Genomic DNA, 16,534 nt, shown 5'->3' with positions numbered 1-16,534 from the left:
CTTTCCTATTTGCCACTAAGAGAAGGAAAATAGCAACTTCACGGATCAGTCCACTACTGCTTTCTTAAGGGTGCACTGAGGCAGAGTTTTACAGGAATCACACAGTCTGCCTCTGTTTCTCACAGAGTTCAACAGCCTGGAGTGTGAGACCAATGTGTAAAACAGCAATACTATGTGTACAAGTAAAATGGAAGCAAGGAGCTGCAAGAACCAACTGACTTGAACACTCAGAGATTCCTTGTCATGCTCAAGGTAGTAGAGCTGACCTGTGCAACGTGGAAGAAAGGGGCTCCATACTAAAACACTAACCTTGCTAGCCTCAGACACTGGAGCAGAGCGAAGGTCATGAAACAACCAGTGGGAGGAAGCAGCCAGTCCTTCGAGCTCAGGTTAGCCCTTCCGGGAGGAAGCAGCCAGTCCTTCGAGCTCAGGTTAGCCCTTCCGGGAGGAAGCAGCCAGTCCTTCGAGCTCAGGTTAGCCCTTCCGGGAGGAAGCAGCCAGTCCTTCGAGCTCAGGTTAGCCCTTCCGGGAGGAAGCAGCCAGTCCTTCGAGCTCAGGTTAGCCCGCCCTCATGTCACATTCACCTCTGCTTGAGTCAATCACAGTCCTGATTGTAGCTCTTAAACGCCTGGCTTCAAGTATGAATATTTTGGTCTACCTGCCCAACTTGTGAAAACAAGATAAAAGAAAATATATACCCTAAGGAGAAACCCAAGGAAAAAAATAAATATAAGAGCTATAATTTTCAGATCTAGAAAAGCAGGTTTACTCAGAGTAATTCACACATTGTTGAAAGACCAATTAGAGCCATTAACAAGTTGTTGGCACCGACTTTAAACTCTCCACTCTGATTCAGTCTGGAGCTGCCTGTCCTTCACATGATGCATTATAATCAAAACACACAAACAGCTCTCAGGCTACAACTGCAGATAGGGCACTTTACCTGCGTGGATAAGCATTATACCCTGCCTCTCAAGACTCTAGCTGCTGATTTGATGGCGGGACTATTAGAAAAGATGCATGTGAAAGGTTTCCAAGAGTGAAAAGCTATACAGTTTCATCATGCAGAGAGGGGACACTGTTTACTCAAGGGATCACACTCATTCAGATGGAACTTTCAGATGGAGAGTCTGAATTTGACTTTGGAAAATAAACTTTAAAAGTAGACCAGTCCTTCCTTCCTGTGTTTCCTTTTCCTTCCTTCCTTCCTTCCTTCCTTCCTTCCTTCCTTCCTTCCTTCCTCCCTCCCTCCCTCCCTCCCTCCCTTCCTTCCTTGATTTCCCCCTCCCTCCCTTCTTTCCTTTCCTTCTTCCTTCCTTTCTTCTTTCCTCTTAATAAAAAGTAGACCAGAAAGAAAAGATCATTTCTTTCTCTTTCCTTCCTGAGACAGGGTTACTCTGTATAGCTCTGGCTGTCTTGGAACTCTCTTTGTAGACCAGGCTGGCCTCGAACTCACAAAGATCCTTCTGCCTCTGCCTTCAGAGTGCCAGAATTAAAGGTATGCACTGAGCCTGATTGAAAATATATTTAATAAAGTGTGGGCTCAGGTATGGAAGCAGTAAGATTTAGCTGCTCCTGATTTCCTGTCCCTCCACCTCCTGACCTCTGTATCTTTGTGTCTGCTCGGGAAGACTGATAACAGCACCAGACTATGACATCAGAAAGATCCAGTGACTTAGTTGAGAGACATGAGTTACACAATATATGCAGGACACACAGCACGTAGTCGAGGCTTACTGCTACTGCGTGGAGCCAAAATGAATAGAGCAAATTTGAGGTTCACTTGTGTTTGAATTATCCTGTTGAAGCTACCTACCTCTATTTATTTGGAAGACTAAAAAAACCAATTGATACTGAACCACATAAAATTAATTCCTTGTTGTGAGAAGCTCTAGAAGGGCAGGGCATAGCTTTTCTATCTTTTATTCATCTTAGCTACTTCCCTGAGTTTCCTCTTTACATTCAAAGATAAAGGGAGACTGTATGTCAAAGTCAGCTTATAACAAGGCATCATACATAGACCGGGTGACTTAAATGGCAGGAAACAACTTCTCATTGTTTGGGGAATGGTGGTTCTAAGGCCAAGATCATGATGATGGCATGTTTGGGATTTTGGTAGGAATCTCCCCAGGGCTTGAACTCATAGCTTCTTGACGTGTTCCCGTGTGAAGGCTGGGGAGATAGCAGAATGTCTGCTTGTTCCCATCAGGGCACTGATCCCACCATGAGCACTAGGAGCCCACCTAGAAGACCTCATCTATGTCTAGTCACCTCCCAAAGGTCCTACCTTCTATCACATCAGGAGCTAAGTTTTCAATATATAAAATTTGAAGAAAAAAAAACATACCGACCATATGAGTGGTCGTATGAAGCCAAATATTCAAAAGCAATAGCTTTAGGGGCAGGAAAGATTAAAATGATGATAATGATGGTGGTGTCTTTGAAGATATTTTTTAAAAGATTCATTCATTTGTGTGTGTGTGCGCGCGCGCACGTGAGCATGCGTTTGCAGAGATCAGACAGCAACTGCCAGGAGTCAGTTCTCTGTTTATACTACTTATGTGTACGAGCCATTGACACAGCTTGCCCAAGGACAACTTGTGTTAGTCAGTTCTCTCCTTCCACCATGTTAGTTTCTAGGACCCAATGCAAGTTGGTAGGCTTGAAGCCAAGGACTCCTACCTTGTTTTGAGGCAGGGTCTCTCTGTCTTTCTGTCTCTCTGTCTTTTTCTTTGTGTCTCTGTCTCTCTCTATCTCTCTCTGTCTCTGTCTGTCTTTTTTTGTCTCTCTCTCTCTCTCTCTCTCTCTATCTCTCTCTGTCTCTGTCTGCCTTTTTCTTTGTGTCTCTGTCTCTGTCTCTGTCTCTGTCTCTGTCTCTCTCTCATCTGCTGCCCACTGGTGCGGGGAGCTTCCTACTGATTTTCCTGTTGCTGGAGAGCAGGGATCACTGCCTTTTTTTTTTATGTTGGTCCTGGCTGGGATTGAGCTGAGTTTGCCTTGTGCAGCAAGTGCTTTCACTTGCTTCAATCATCTCCTTGGCCCCATCTTTGAGGATTAAAATGTAACTTTTCTGGGCAAAAGGGCCATCGTTCTGGAAGTTATAAAGTGTTGGATGGTATGGGGTTCAGATATTCTGGTGATGTGGAAGAGCAATGTGGTGACGCTTATGTAAGAAGATGCTGTGGTAAGTCTTCACATAATTATAATTATTTATATTTATCATATTTATCTTACTAATCATGTGTCAAGTAGGAAAGTTATTTTACAATGAAGTGTCCAGTACATTGGGCTGACCAAGCAGTTGGTTTTTTGCTCTTTATTTCTTGAGAGGGGGTCTATGCAGTCCTGGCTGGCCATTTTGAGATTGTGAGGACCCCTTCTTCTCAAGTGCTGGGAAGGCTGTGGCCGAGCAGTCTCTCTAGCCCCAGGCCAGGAAGTTTTAGAGTTATTACTTCTGCATGGGTTAGAAATTGTTATGTAGGATGGTCACCACTATGCCTGATACCATGTCTGTTTAAAAACAGACTTTTATTCTTTTATTCATTTATTTGGTGTGTGTGTGTGTGTGTGTGTGTGTGTGGTATGTGCACGTGTGTGTATTTCTCTGGCACATATGTATTTGCACCACCTATGTGTATACCTGTTACCAGAAGAGAGTGATGGATCCCTTGAAAGTGGATATACAGGTGTACAGATGGTTGTGAGCTATCATGTGGGTGTCAGGACAGAACATGGGCCCTGGGCCGTCTGCAAGATCAGCGAGAGCTCTTTATGGTGCTGCCAGGCAGTTTTGCAGTTATCACTACTGTGTGGGTTAGTGGCACATTTGACTCTAGCCCCTGGTGGCAATCCTCCCTGCTTCCTCCACCCACTTGGTGTTCTACCTATACTGCGATGGCTGGGCGTGGCAAGATGGTAGAGCTCTCTCTTCTCATCTTTCCCAAACTTGTGGGTAAAGGCACATGAGGTAGGAGTCTAGAGATCCAAATGTAAATGAGGAATTGAAAATGTAGATGTAAAATGAGGAATTGGTATGTACTATAAAGTAATGTTTATCACGGAGGTTAGTTTCCATAAGAATTCTACTACCAATGGGTAAGCTTACCAACAGTTCCATGAGACTTGAATATGATATATCCTCCCTTCCTAAGAAGTTTCTGACACTTTTTTTTTAAAAAAAAAAGTTAATCTTAAACATGGTTCAAAGTTGTAAATGTCTCATGCCCTGTGAAACTAGACTGATTGACTACGTTCAGTATGGGCATTGCCAATGAGCTCCAAATGAATAGTTTCTCTGAGGAACACTGTAACCTGATAAATTATATGTTCCCCTAATGAGGTGCTTAATACATGTGTGCTGACCGAAGAACAGTAAAATAAATGGAAGAAAATCAGCCATGTGCGAAGCACTTAACAAGTTCTTCTCTCTGGTCGGTGGAATTATGATTTTTATTTTCTTCATATTTAGCTGAGTTTTTCACATTAAAAAAAATTCACAGCCTGGTGTGGTGTGGTGGCGCATCCCAGAAATTCCAGCACTTAGGAAGAAGAGGTTGGGAGATAGAAAGTCAAGGTCAACGGTCAACATACAATACTGTCACTCAAAACAACAAAATCATAAGGAATGTGTAATACCTTGGCTAATTTGCAAACTAGCTTTAAAAGTTCACAGAATGGGTGGGCTTTCTCAGGACATGTATGAAGTGCTTGCTCTGTGGCCTCTGAGGTGAAGAACAGAGTATATGGTCTTCAGTGTTCTTGATGTGAAAATGTTCCTATGACACACACATTCACCTGCACATTGGATATTGTTCATTTTCATTTTATCACCAGTGAAACTTTGGGGACATGCCCTAAACACTCCCAGAGAATGGTTGACTACTTTTCAATAAACTCAACAGCAATTCCCACCCTTCTTCAAGAAAAAAAAATGTTACAAAGGGGAAAACGCATGCTAAATTTGAGGTTAACATATATTGAAAGTGACCACTCTTGTTTATTTACTTATGCTAGCCATGAAGTGCCACCTGTTTGTGTTCTTCTTGCTTTCCTAGCAAGCTTACAAGGAAGAGATTATGAATTCCACTTCATAGAATGAAAAACTGACTAAAACTTCTACAAGCACTTTCCCTTCTTAACCTCTTCCTTTCGAGGGGCTAGGCGACAAATACAGATTACAGAAAGAAAAATAAACTAAAATATAGGTACGTTATAAAAGAAAAAGGCAATCCAGTTGAGTTTCACGAACAATGTAATATTAGCCTTTGATGTTGAAAAAGAGAGGGAAAAGAATTTAAGACCTGGGGTGGTGGTGCACGCCTTTAATCCCAGGACTGGGAGGCAGAGGCAGGGGGATTTCTGAGTTTGAGGCCAACCTGGTCTCCAGAGTGAGTTCCAGGACAGCCAGGGTTATACAGAGAAACCCTGTCTCGAAAACAAACAAAACAAAACAAAAACCAACAACAGCAACAAAAAGAATTGAATTTAAAAATGAAGAGGCCAACTTTCCAGACACTTAATGGGTGGGTTTTTAGCTTATTTCATTAAGCCAACTTATGAATTTGCTTTTCAATTAAGTGTCATATTACTGTCACAGCTGTGTCTTTTTCTGTCTTCCAACTTCATCCTGGCTGAATGTGGGAAGTGATTCTGCTGTGTGTGTGTGTAATCGGTGAGGTCTGGGGAGGATCTTTTACCACCATTGTTTCCATGGGTGTCCTCGCTCTGGGGGCCTGGCATTCCTCAGGAGTCTAAGGCAATGAAGGAGCAGTGAAGCGCGCAGAAGAGGCACAAAAGAGCCGCAAAGGCTATCAGTGTAGAAAGATCAATTCAGTGTGCACACGAAAGGCCCAGTATGCCTGGGATGAGGAAAAAAATATGCCTTCCTAAAGTGAAGGAAACTGGTTGCCCTGTGGGGGTCCACAAAGAACTGGCCCTCTGGCCAGGGACGATCTTTTTAGGTCCTTTATCAATCTCTCAGCTGGCGCGGCCTCGCCCCTTCTGTCCACAGAGGCTTGGGAGGGTGGGGAAAGCAGAGCAGGGCATCCGCATCTTTCCTCGGCAGGTTTCAGCTTTTTCTAAGTCGCAGAAGCGTCTTCCTTCTTTCATCTTGCAGGCGCTGCAGCTGGGAGACAAGGTGGAGACGCTCAGAGGTGGGTCTCCCGGCCTTGGCTGCGGCTGGCTCTTCCCGGCGGCCAGGGAGGGGTAGGGCGAGGCTGTGCAGCCTTCCCGAGTTAGCTCCAAGCAGCCACAACCCCTCTGTGCGTCCCAGAGCTGTCGATCTGCCTGACAGACTTCTCCTCTCCCGGTTCCTGCCTCAATCCTAGTGAAGCCTCTGTCGGCACCCACACCATCAACCAAGTGACAGGTCCCTGGAAGGCCAGGCAGGATACAGCCTTCCTATCTGGGTCTGTCCTCCAGTTTGCACGGGTGCGCGCGAAATCACACACACACACACCACACACACCCGCCACACAGACCCACAGTCCGCCCTTCCTGCAGAGCACACACCACACACACACACACACACACACACACACACGCACACACACAACTCGCCCTCCCTGCAGCACGCGTGTGCATGCACACACTAAGCTCGCTCCTCTTTTCCCTACAGCACACACACGCACGCACGCACGCACACACAGGCCGACAGACAGACACAAGCGAGCCCACCCTTCTCCCTCCCCGCAGCCCTGGCTGCCCAGCCCCTCTTCCCCGAGCGCCGCGCCCGGCGGCCTCCGCAGGCCCCGCCCCGGGGGAGGAGAGCGGGCCGCGCGCGGGAGCCGGGCAGGGGAGGGGACGGGCGGCGGGGGAGTGTCTGGCTGCCCCCGCCCCTCGAGTGAGCGCCTGGGCGCGGAGGTCCCCTCCCTCCTCGCTCCGAGTCTGCCAGCTCCCGCTCGCTCCCTGCCCACTCCCGGGGGGCCGTTCCGTGGCGCGGCCGCCGCGGCCACCGCTTCTTTCACACTTTAGTTGCCGCGAGCCGCGCGCCGCGCTCAGTGACTGGAGAGAGCTGGCCGCGCGCCGCCTTCCCGCACGCACGCACGCGGGCCCGGCTCCGGGGTTTTCGGCTTTTACTCCAGGCGGCGGGGAGGAGGGGGAGCCCCGGCCACACTGTAGGGAGGAGGAAGAGGAGGACGTGGAGGAGGGAGGAAGAGAAGAGGCGAGGAGGCCAGGGGCGGGGGGCGGGGGGCTTGCCACCTTCAGCCCCCCCCCGCGAGCGCCCAAGGTAAGCGGGGGCCACCTCCGGCGCGCTGGGCATCCCGGGTGGGCGAGGAGGGAGGCCTGCGGGGTGTCTGCCGAAGGGATGGGAGCCGCGATCCCGGTGCTGCCGGCGCTCTTCTCTGGCTGGGGCTGCCGCTGCGGGGCTGCTGGGGCTGCTCGCTGCAAGGGACCGGAGCCAGGCTGGGGGAGTTGGAGGGGGGCGTCTGCTTGCAGGGTGGAGGGGTTGGGATGCGGTTAGGGCTGCTGACGACTTTCGTCACATCGAGGCCTGGGTGGCTGGTGTGAGACACCCCTCCCTTCCCACCCGCACCCCGCGCCGCCCTCAGCCTTCCTGCTCTTCTCTAGCTTTGCCTGTAGCCACTGTTACTTTGCAAGCAGGAGCTGGGAAGGAAAAAAAAAGACACCCAAATTTAGAATCTTTGGCTAAGTCTCCAAGTCCCTTCCCTCGTTCCCACTGATGGATGCGTTTGTGTGGGGGATATGATCCCCGAGATTTCTGAAGTTTTGACCTTTTTGGGGTGGCTTGTTTTCTGTACATCTGCTTGTCTTCCTGGGTGTATTTATTATTCGTGCCCTTGCGCGGCAGCCGGAGGGTGCTTGGTTGTATTACATGAGCAGATTCCTTTCCACCTCTGCAGGCAGTTCGAGAAGTGCCGCGGCGGCTGGGCTGCCTTTGCTGCTTAATGTCCTTCCCTATCATCCGCCCTGCCCCCTCCCTCCAGAGAGAGATATTTTTTATACCCCTCTGTCATGTGTGTGTGGGAGAAGTCCTTAGGCCGAAGAGCTTTCATCGCCCATTCATTCCTCTTGCGAAGGCTCTGAATGGCTCAGGCATGTTGATAACATTTGGGGGGTGCCTATCTTTGCCTGTGGAGTTGCTTGGCCCAAGATAAAAATATACACACCCAAACACGCAGTAATCTTGAGGGAGCAAGCACAGTTTGAGAGGGAAGTGATTTGTTTCCAGTCGGAAGCTGACAACCTAGGAGATACCTTCATCGCCTGTGAGTTCGGAAGAGTGTTTTAAAATAGAGCTTATGCTCTGTGTGGCTGGAAGACAGCCATAAGTTCAGTTGCTCTGCAGCTCTGAAAGTGATACACCCTGACCAACCAGAACCTCAGTGAAGCTCCTCTGTGAAGCTCCTCTGACTCAGACATTGGGAGGGGGCCGCTTGGCCACAGATCCCCTGAACTTTTTTTTTTTTTTAATTTCTCTTTTAGACGTGTGAGGAGCTGACAAGCTCATTACACAAACGGTTATAAGAAACACCTTCCAATTCAAGGCGATGCTGTTCACATTCTACCTAATGAGAATAACCTTTGAGTTTGGTGGAACTGGGATGTACCAGGAGGAAGCAAACATGGGTGGGCCTGGACTACTTCAGTTCCGATGGGGGGGGGGGAAGGAAGATTAGGTGATATTTAAGAAGGGTCTGTTAAGTCCAAGATGCAGAGTTTGGGGGTTTCTACACCCCCACCCCCACCTTTGTACTTATGGAGCAGAGTTATATGGTTAACTGAGTATGTGCAGTGTTTTTAGCAATCCAATTGATGGGATTTGGAAATTCATCTGGACTCCATCATCTGTTTTTGTCCCCCTACTTAACAAGTAGGAAGGGTCCCTGGGATGGAACAGCCCGGCACATTTAAAGCCATTAAATGCTGGCACTAGTACTTCCGAGATCAGGCGCTCAGCGTTCTAGTGGGTGGTACTGTGCGAGCTAGGTTTCAAGCACAGAAACACAAGTGCTCTGGACCCCTTAGATGGGAGGATGTCTCAAGAGGGCTGAGGTGCCTCTGGCCTTTAGCTTGCAGCTCACTTGGAATATAAACTCTCTTTACACCCCATCAAATTTGGAACATAGACCCCACTTGCCCTCCCTCCACTGACTGTGTGGTTGGTAGAGAGAATCCACATCCTTCAGCAGGGAGAAGTTCATTCTAGAAGGATCCCAGCTTCTTCTTAGCTTCTTCCTTTTTCAGGGTTAAAAGTTTCCACTCCAAGTTGAAAAAAAAAAAAACTGACAATTTTGTTTTCTTGTTACCTCTTCCCCAGCCTACCTCCCTTAATCATTTTGTATGGATCTCTTGGACAGTGATAGGGCACTGTACAAACTGTTTTAATGAGATCCTATCTTAAAGGAGGTGGACAAAGTTTTTGAGGATAACACCTGAGGCTCTTGTGTTCTCTCTCTCTCAAAAGGAGAGACTTAAATGTCTCAAGGAGTCACAGATGCGATGAAGAGCATCCCCATTCAGGGGTGCTGTGTGACTGATTGACATGTGGTACTGAGGATGAAGATGGTTCACACCTTGTACCATGTCCAGGCTGGAGGCATTTTTTAGTATTGTGTTGGGTTGGCATTGAGCAAGCTCTGCTCAACGTTGTATCTGAAAAATGGCTTGCTCTCGGCTCTTGTGTGGCCACTTCTACTGCATATTCCTTATCAGAGAAGTTGTCAAAAGCTGTGCCCCTGTGCTTCCCTTAAGTCCAAAGAATGCAGGAGACGTTTATACGGAGGAACCTAAGTGTGTCAATAGCCATGTAAACACCTTTAGTGACAGGCATGTTTAAATAAAAAGGTAAGGGGGATTTCCTATCCTTCAAAGTTTTCTTCAGGTACTACTTTGAAGATGGCTCAAAGGGGAGCCTTTGGTAATTCTGGCTGGACACTGACAGAAGACTGTGGGTTAATGCCCAGCTCATGCTATCTTATAATACAATGCCTTGCTTTCTCCTTTGGGTTGTTAGAATTGAGTCTAAAGGGGGCGTGGCATCGCTTTGTGTGTCAGGAATGTAATTTTCCTCCTGCTGTGTGGCTGATGTCTCAGGCTGTGGGTAGTGGTTTAAACTGTTTAATTCCACCTCTCCTCATGGCTAAACTCTTGAAACCTAAACTCAGCAGAGTTTTGGGTTTGAGGCTGTGCATGGGAATGAACGGGGGTCTTTCAGCAAGCCTTCTGAGCAGCACCCTGCCCATTGTCAGCCAGAGGAGAGACTTGGCACATTTGCTCTTACAATGCAATTTAATGTGAAAGTGGTTTTTATGTAAAAGTTGATTTGCCTCTAACTCTTCAGGATCGTATTGACTGTGTAAAGCGACCCCAACATCTCGTAAGTAAGGACTCACTCTGATAATGGAGGGGCTAGACTCGGTTTCATGAAAAAGCACAGCACTTCAAAAATACTATTTTGGAAATGATTATAGGATAGGCTGCACCCCACCGTGCATGGAGGGCTATGAGAGATGATACAGGTATGAAGACCCCACACAGTGTTCATGGTGAGTGTTCAGGGCGTCTCTGATCCTCCTTTGCTTTTAATTTATAGTATATTCGTGTGTACTGGAACACATGTACATATGTATGCAGAGGGCAGAGGGCACCTTGCAGGAGTTTTCTTCCTTCACCTTGTGGGTCCTGGGGGTCAGACTCAGGTTGTCAGTCTTGGTAGCTGGCACCCTTATCTGATGAGCCACGTCACTGACCCAAGTAGAAATAATTTTATGTTACTAATATGTTTTTAGTAAGTACATTTATTTTAAGCTATGTCATGGTGCTTTGAGCTTCACTCCATAGTGTGGGGGGAGTAAATCGTATTTAGATAGGTTCTTGATAAATTCTGAAAAGCAGATTGCAACAGACAGTACGCGCACACACACACACACACACACATATACACACACACACACACACACACGCACACGCCTTTTGTGCAAGAAGAACTGCAATAGTAAAACTGCATTTAAAAAAACAGTGACAGTTTTGACTTTTAGGGCTCATAATTCAAGAGCCTATCTGAAGTGGTGTGTAAATTATACGCATACATATTTTTAATGTATGCAGTCATTTAGCCTGACTGTCTCAGCTCTGAAGTTTAATTTTATAAGTTACAGTTGCAGTAAGAAACAACGTAACATGCTGCGGTTATGCAATTATGATGGGGGTGTTTGGGGGTAAACTGGGATAGGATAAACATGGAGACGCAGCATAGCAGTGTCTGCAGTTGCCAGGTACTAATACAAGCCCTGACTTTCCTACAAATGTGTCACTGGAAGACTGTATTTCCTTGGTCGTAAGTTGTGCTGTGCCTTACACTTGGGAAGGAGTGCAGCTTTCCCAGCCTGAATTCAAGCCACTGACCAAGCTCTGGGAAGGCAGGGCTGTCTTGCTTGTCTCAGAAACCCCTATGGCAGCTGGCACGGCGGACTACTTTGCACTTGGAAGTCACTCAAATAGTGATCAAACTGAAGGAATTAACTTAATTAGTTAAGGTCTGTAATGTGTTTAAGACCTTGGAGAAATACATTAGATGCAGACATAGTTTTTAATAAATCTGTGCGCTAGTTTATTAAGAGCAGTGTCTGATGCCTCAGGGTGGGGTTTTTGAAACATACAGGATGCTCCATTAGGTTATCAGTAATATGGTAGAGACAAGATGCTCCCTTAAATTATCTCAACCCTTGAGTTAGGGCCATCTTGATTTGGAATAGCCATGCTTTCCGTAGCTGATAAACCCTTCTCTCCTGCCACCTCATCATTTGTCTGAGTGGCTCAGCCAATACCAATACCTCTTGCCATCTCTTAGGGTGTTCTTTACATGTTTATAGTCATGGACTTTCGACTGCAGTGGTAGCAGTCCGGGGTTTCCATGCTGGCGTCTCTCTGGTGGCGAGATCCTGGGAGAGAGAGCTCTGGCATTCCCAACTCCCAGTTTATTAGGTTCACAGCTGCTTCCTCCAAAATAACCTGGAAAAAAAGCAACGTGGAGCCCTGCCCAGTTCAGTGAGCTCACTGCTGCTCCCAGCATCCTGTGGCTCTCTCAGAAATCTGTCCTCTTAGGCTGGCCTTACTTACCTCCAGTTTCTCTGCCAAGTATTCCTTTCGTTTCCTATCCTTCCTGGAGCTTTTCCATGCTTTCCTGGCCCCCTTCCCCAGATGTTCACCCACAGCCTCTCTGGCTTCTCTTCCCACTACTGTATTTATACCTGCGAGACACTGGGTTTCTTTGAGAACCGGCTGCCCTATTATCTTAACCACATCTCCCGAGCCACTTTCTCTGTGTTCCTCCCACCTACCTTCCAACGGCGGGACTTCCTGCTTCCAACCAGGCTCCTCCCCTCTGCCCTCGGGCGCCTGAGTCCTGCTCTACCCAACACCTCCTTACTCCTCCCACTCCCCCTACCCCCAATCAAGCCTCAGATCTTCCAGTACATACCTGCCTCTGCCTGTTTCACAGCCTTCTACCATCACAACAGATGTGTTTACAGCACTCGTGAACTGACAGTCAGACGCTCCATACCTCACAGGATAGATGGAATGAGAAGCACTCATTCCATCTCCAAGTTCCAAAAGTTCAGGAACTTTTGGACTTGGTTTTCACTTACCGATTCCACAGGGCGGTTGTTGATTTTGAAAACCTGCTAGGCCGTTTAGAAGTACTTAGAGCATCGCACTTCTTTGCTTCACTCTGAGGTTCCATCCTCTGCTGGATAGTAGCAAACGGAGCTACCCTGATGACGACTGTTGATTTTAAGAAAACTGACCAACAGATCTTGGGAAGCATTCTACAGCTTTCCATAAGCGCCCCAGTCAAAGGGTTTATCACGCAGCAGAATCTCCTTGCTAATCCCAGGTCGAACGGTTTCATTTCATGTTCTTTACCTCGCCTTCTCCTTTAGTTAAATAAATATTGCTATAACCCGAGCCATGTCCCCATCCCCGCTATTTTTTGTTATTTTACAGTTCTCTATGAGAGTGTGATAAGCACCTGAGACACATTTATGCCAAGCGGAGGGATCTGTAGCAAAGAGCTACATTGCTGATGTCACCTCTAAATCTGTAGGCTACTGCGTGGAAACATCTTGTCAGAGGCTTACGGACTAGAACCTGGCAAATGTCATAGAGCTCAATGGTAGGGCGCTTTTCTCGCAGGTCGGAGGTCATAGGTTTGATTCTCAGCTCCAGGAAAAAAAAAAAAAAAAGCCAAACTTGTATAAGCCATTGAACTGTTTGTTCAGGGACCGGCCATTTTAGAAAATTGGACTTGAGAAACAGCTTAGACACTGGTTGTGCATCAGGGGGACTGGGTTTAAGTAAAGTGTTTTCTCTCCGATGGCTCTCTGTTTTATTTGATGGTGGCAGATATAGCGGTGGTTTGAGTTCATCATCAAACGCATACATTCCACTTCCCTTGGTGACTTACGGCCTTTCCTGCCTAAGAAATACATTGTTTCCCCTGCAAAGGAGGGGCAGTTTTTCATACCCGTTCTCAGTAGGTGGTAAGTGAAGTGGGTCTCATAACAGCCCAAGAGGCGCTATGCACATCACAGCCGCTCCTGACAGCTTCTCTCTGAACTCTGGTGCTGTGAAGGAGAAGGACTGCATTCATTGTCTCCAGTGTGGTAAAGGTCTTGGGGTCACATGACTTCTCATAAGAAGATCTGTAGGATCTAGGTAAAGTGAGGCAGACCTGGTTCCTGTGTGCCAAGAGGTGACGTCAGTTCTGCCTGCAAGCTCTGTGGAAAGCAGTGTTCCTAGGATAGTCATGTAGCAACTCCTAGGATTAGAAGGTTGTGAGGGACGAGGCAGCATCTACCTCGTTAGATGCCGTGATGGAGGAATTCACCATCTAGGAATCTCTGGGGGCTGCAGAGCATCTCCTGAAAATCCAGTGTTCAGTTTTCTATGTTAGGGACCTAGGACTCTCTAAGACAGCTTCTCCAGAACATATCTGCTTACCTTTGTGACCTTCTCAGGCTGTCTGTGGGATGGCTTCACTCTTGCTGTTTCTCCTGAGACTAAAGAAACCCTTTCTCAAGTCTGAGTTCAGATCCTTCATGCGCCAAGGAACTGCTTCAGCTGTAAGACTAGTTTGTTCTCTACCTTCCATGTATTCCTCAAGCACATTTGTTATTCTTTCTTTTGGTTTTTAGGTTAGATACTTTTCTTTTCAGTATAGCGAATGGAACCTAAGATGTTACACTGGGCAAGCCCACCTACCACTGAGCTATATCCCCTGTCCATCATTTATGTACTTTCTTAGTCCCAGCTAAATAAATGCTCCTCTGTCCTGCCCACTGAGCCAGAAAAAATTGATTGTGTTGTGTAAGTAGCTGTTGGTTGATTGACAGCTAATAATTGATTTGAGGCTTGGATATTTTTTTTTTTAATGAAAATGGTGCTCCCATTTAAAATTCTCTTTAAATGAGGAAGTCTAGTCTGCACTGTGAAAGATAGTGTTGTTGTTGGCCAAGGTTAAGGTGCTAATCTTTATTATTTGCTCCAATAATTTATTGAGCAAACATTTGCCTTTGTTGGTGGTTCTCTGTGTCATCTCTGTGCCTGGCACTGAGAAGATGCTGGAGATACAGAGAGCAAAAGGCCTGGCCCTGGCTTTGTGTAGGTCCCAGTCGAGCCGGGGGAATTGTTATATGAACACATGGTCTGTGGTGAATACACAAAGGTGCTTTGGAAGCTGAGATAAGAAAGCACTTGAGCTGGGAGACAGGCCTACAGGACACCCATTTTCCTTGGGAACAATCCTGGTTTGCGCTTACTGCCTCACAGGACCCTCAGGAAGTCTCAGGTTGGACACCTAAATGCGGTTTGATAGGTTTTTATTTTTTTCTCATTCTGTGCATTCCTGGACTCTTAGCCTGGCATTTTAGGACAAACAGGTCTGGAAGGAGGGAGATGAAGCAGGCCGCTGCAGGCAGAAGAGTCTCTGGTATTGAGAAGGCACGTGGACACGGCTCTTCTTGGCAGCTCTTGCCTGGGAATGGAGAACTAGATGCTGAGGCTCATGAATTGTGTGGAGTTTGCTGTAGAGTTTGGGCTTTTACTCAGCATCTGAGCAGTGGGAGTCACTGGAAGTGGGAAGATGCTTATTTTCTGCATGGTCTTTTCTGGAGTGTAGAGAGGAGACTAAAGGGGGTCAAAGCAGAGCGAGCAGCCTTTTCTGTTAATGCTAGCCCAGACAGTGATGCCGAGGCAGAGAGGTTAGGGATTTAAAACAAACAAAACAAACAGAATTGTGGGAAAAACGATGAAAGATAACTGCTAATATTTTCTGAATGGATCACATTGAAGAAAAAAGTTACCAAGTCAGTTTAAAATACACGTTTTAGCTTTGTCTGTTCTCTTAAATGGAGAGGTCTAATAGGTAGCTGACCTTCTATCCTGGCTTTCAGAAGAGAGTTCGGGATAGAATAACAGGTTTGCTCTCAGCTCAGTCATCATGTCTTAGGGAATCATTTTGCAATTTCCATGACAAGGTTAAATCCCTCTATTCTACCTCCTTACTGTACCATGAGACTCCTCTTCTCCTTTGTTTATCACCCCAGTGTCACAATTACGTGCTCATTTTTTTGGGTGACTTTTGGATTAACATTAATACTACACCCCAACCCAAGGTTAAAAAGCACATGAGGGCAAGATTGTATCTCTTTGATCCTTCTCTATTAAAAATAATCCTATCAAATCGAGAGGAGAAACAGCACTGTTTGGTGAGTGTGTGTGTGTGTGTGTGTGTGTGTGTGTGTGCGCGCGCGCGTATGTATGAATGAAATGTGGTAGATATTATTGTGATTTGGTATGAGACTGCCCTGGGAAAGTATCCAGGAAAAATGCAGAACATTGAGTTCTGGGAAACTCCAGCCTTTATCTTTACTGTGATAGAAAGGACAGAGGAGAAAGTTGCAAAATAGAGGGTCTCAAAGAGGCAAGCAAAGTAGGCAAGAGAGGTGTCTGTGAGATGGGGGTGGGGGGCGGGGGAAGGGGGAGAGAAAAGATTGAGCAGTGGTGTTGTTCAGAATTCTTGCATGAAGAAGTAAAATAATACTGATCAACTTTACTCAGGATTCGTGATGTCTCTTATTAAAGGAAGCTGGGAATATCTACTTCTTTAAAGAATATCAAGGGCTGGTGAGATGGCTCAGTGGGTAAGAGCACGCGGACTGCTCTTCCGAAGGTCCAGAGTTCAAATCCCCGCAACCACATGGTGGCTCACAACCATCAGTAACAAGATCTGACTCCCTCTTCTGGAGTGTCTGAAGACAGCTACAGTGTACTTACATATAATCAATAAATAAATCTTTAAAAAAAGAATATCAAATATTTCCTTATTCTTAAAAAACAAACAAACAACAACGACAACAACAACAACAAACAACAGCACCCAAGTCATTGGCAGCTTGCATTGCTGTGCTAGGCTCTGCTTCATGCAAAGCCTGAGGTTCCATCACTGTGTTAGCTTGTCTGTTCGGACTCGGAATTTGCTACTTTGTAACTTATATCAGCACCCGAGGAG

The 16,534-nt window shown here is 46.7% G+C and overlaps 1 protein-coding gene across 2 annotated transcripts in view; it reads left to right on the top strand.

The window, feature by feature from the left end:
* The first annotated feature begins 6,038 nt into the window (after positions 1 to 6,038).
* Positions 6,039 to 16,534, top strand: part of 1700025G04Rik (RIKEN cDNA 1700025G04 gene) — a 206,598-nt gene continuing 196,102 nt past the window's right edge. Inside the window, exon 1 of one of the 2 annotated variants that reach the window (XM_030242805.1) lies at positions 6,039 to 6,152. The gene's annotated coding sequence lies outside the window, so the exon portion shown is untranslated. Of the gene's footprint in view, positions 6,153 to 6,839; positions 7,229 to 16,534 lie in introns of those variants that run through there. The other variant, NM_197990.3, reaches the window with a different exon arrangement.

Source organism: Mus musculus, chromosome 1, assembly GCF_000001635.26.
Source record: "Mus musculus strain C57BL/6J chromosome 1, GRCm38.p6 C57BL/6J".
Taxonomy (NCBI): Eukaryota; Metazoa; Chordata; class Mammalia; order Rodentia; family Muridae; genus Mus; species Mus musculus.
This window is presented reverse-complemented; position numbering and strand designations above follow the sequence as displayed.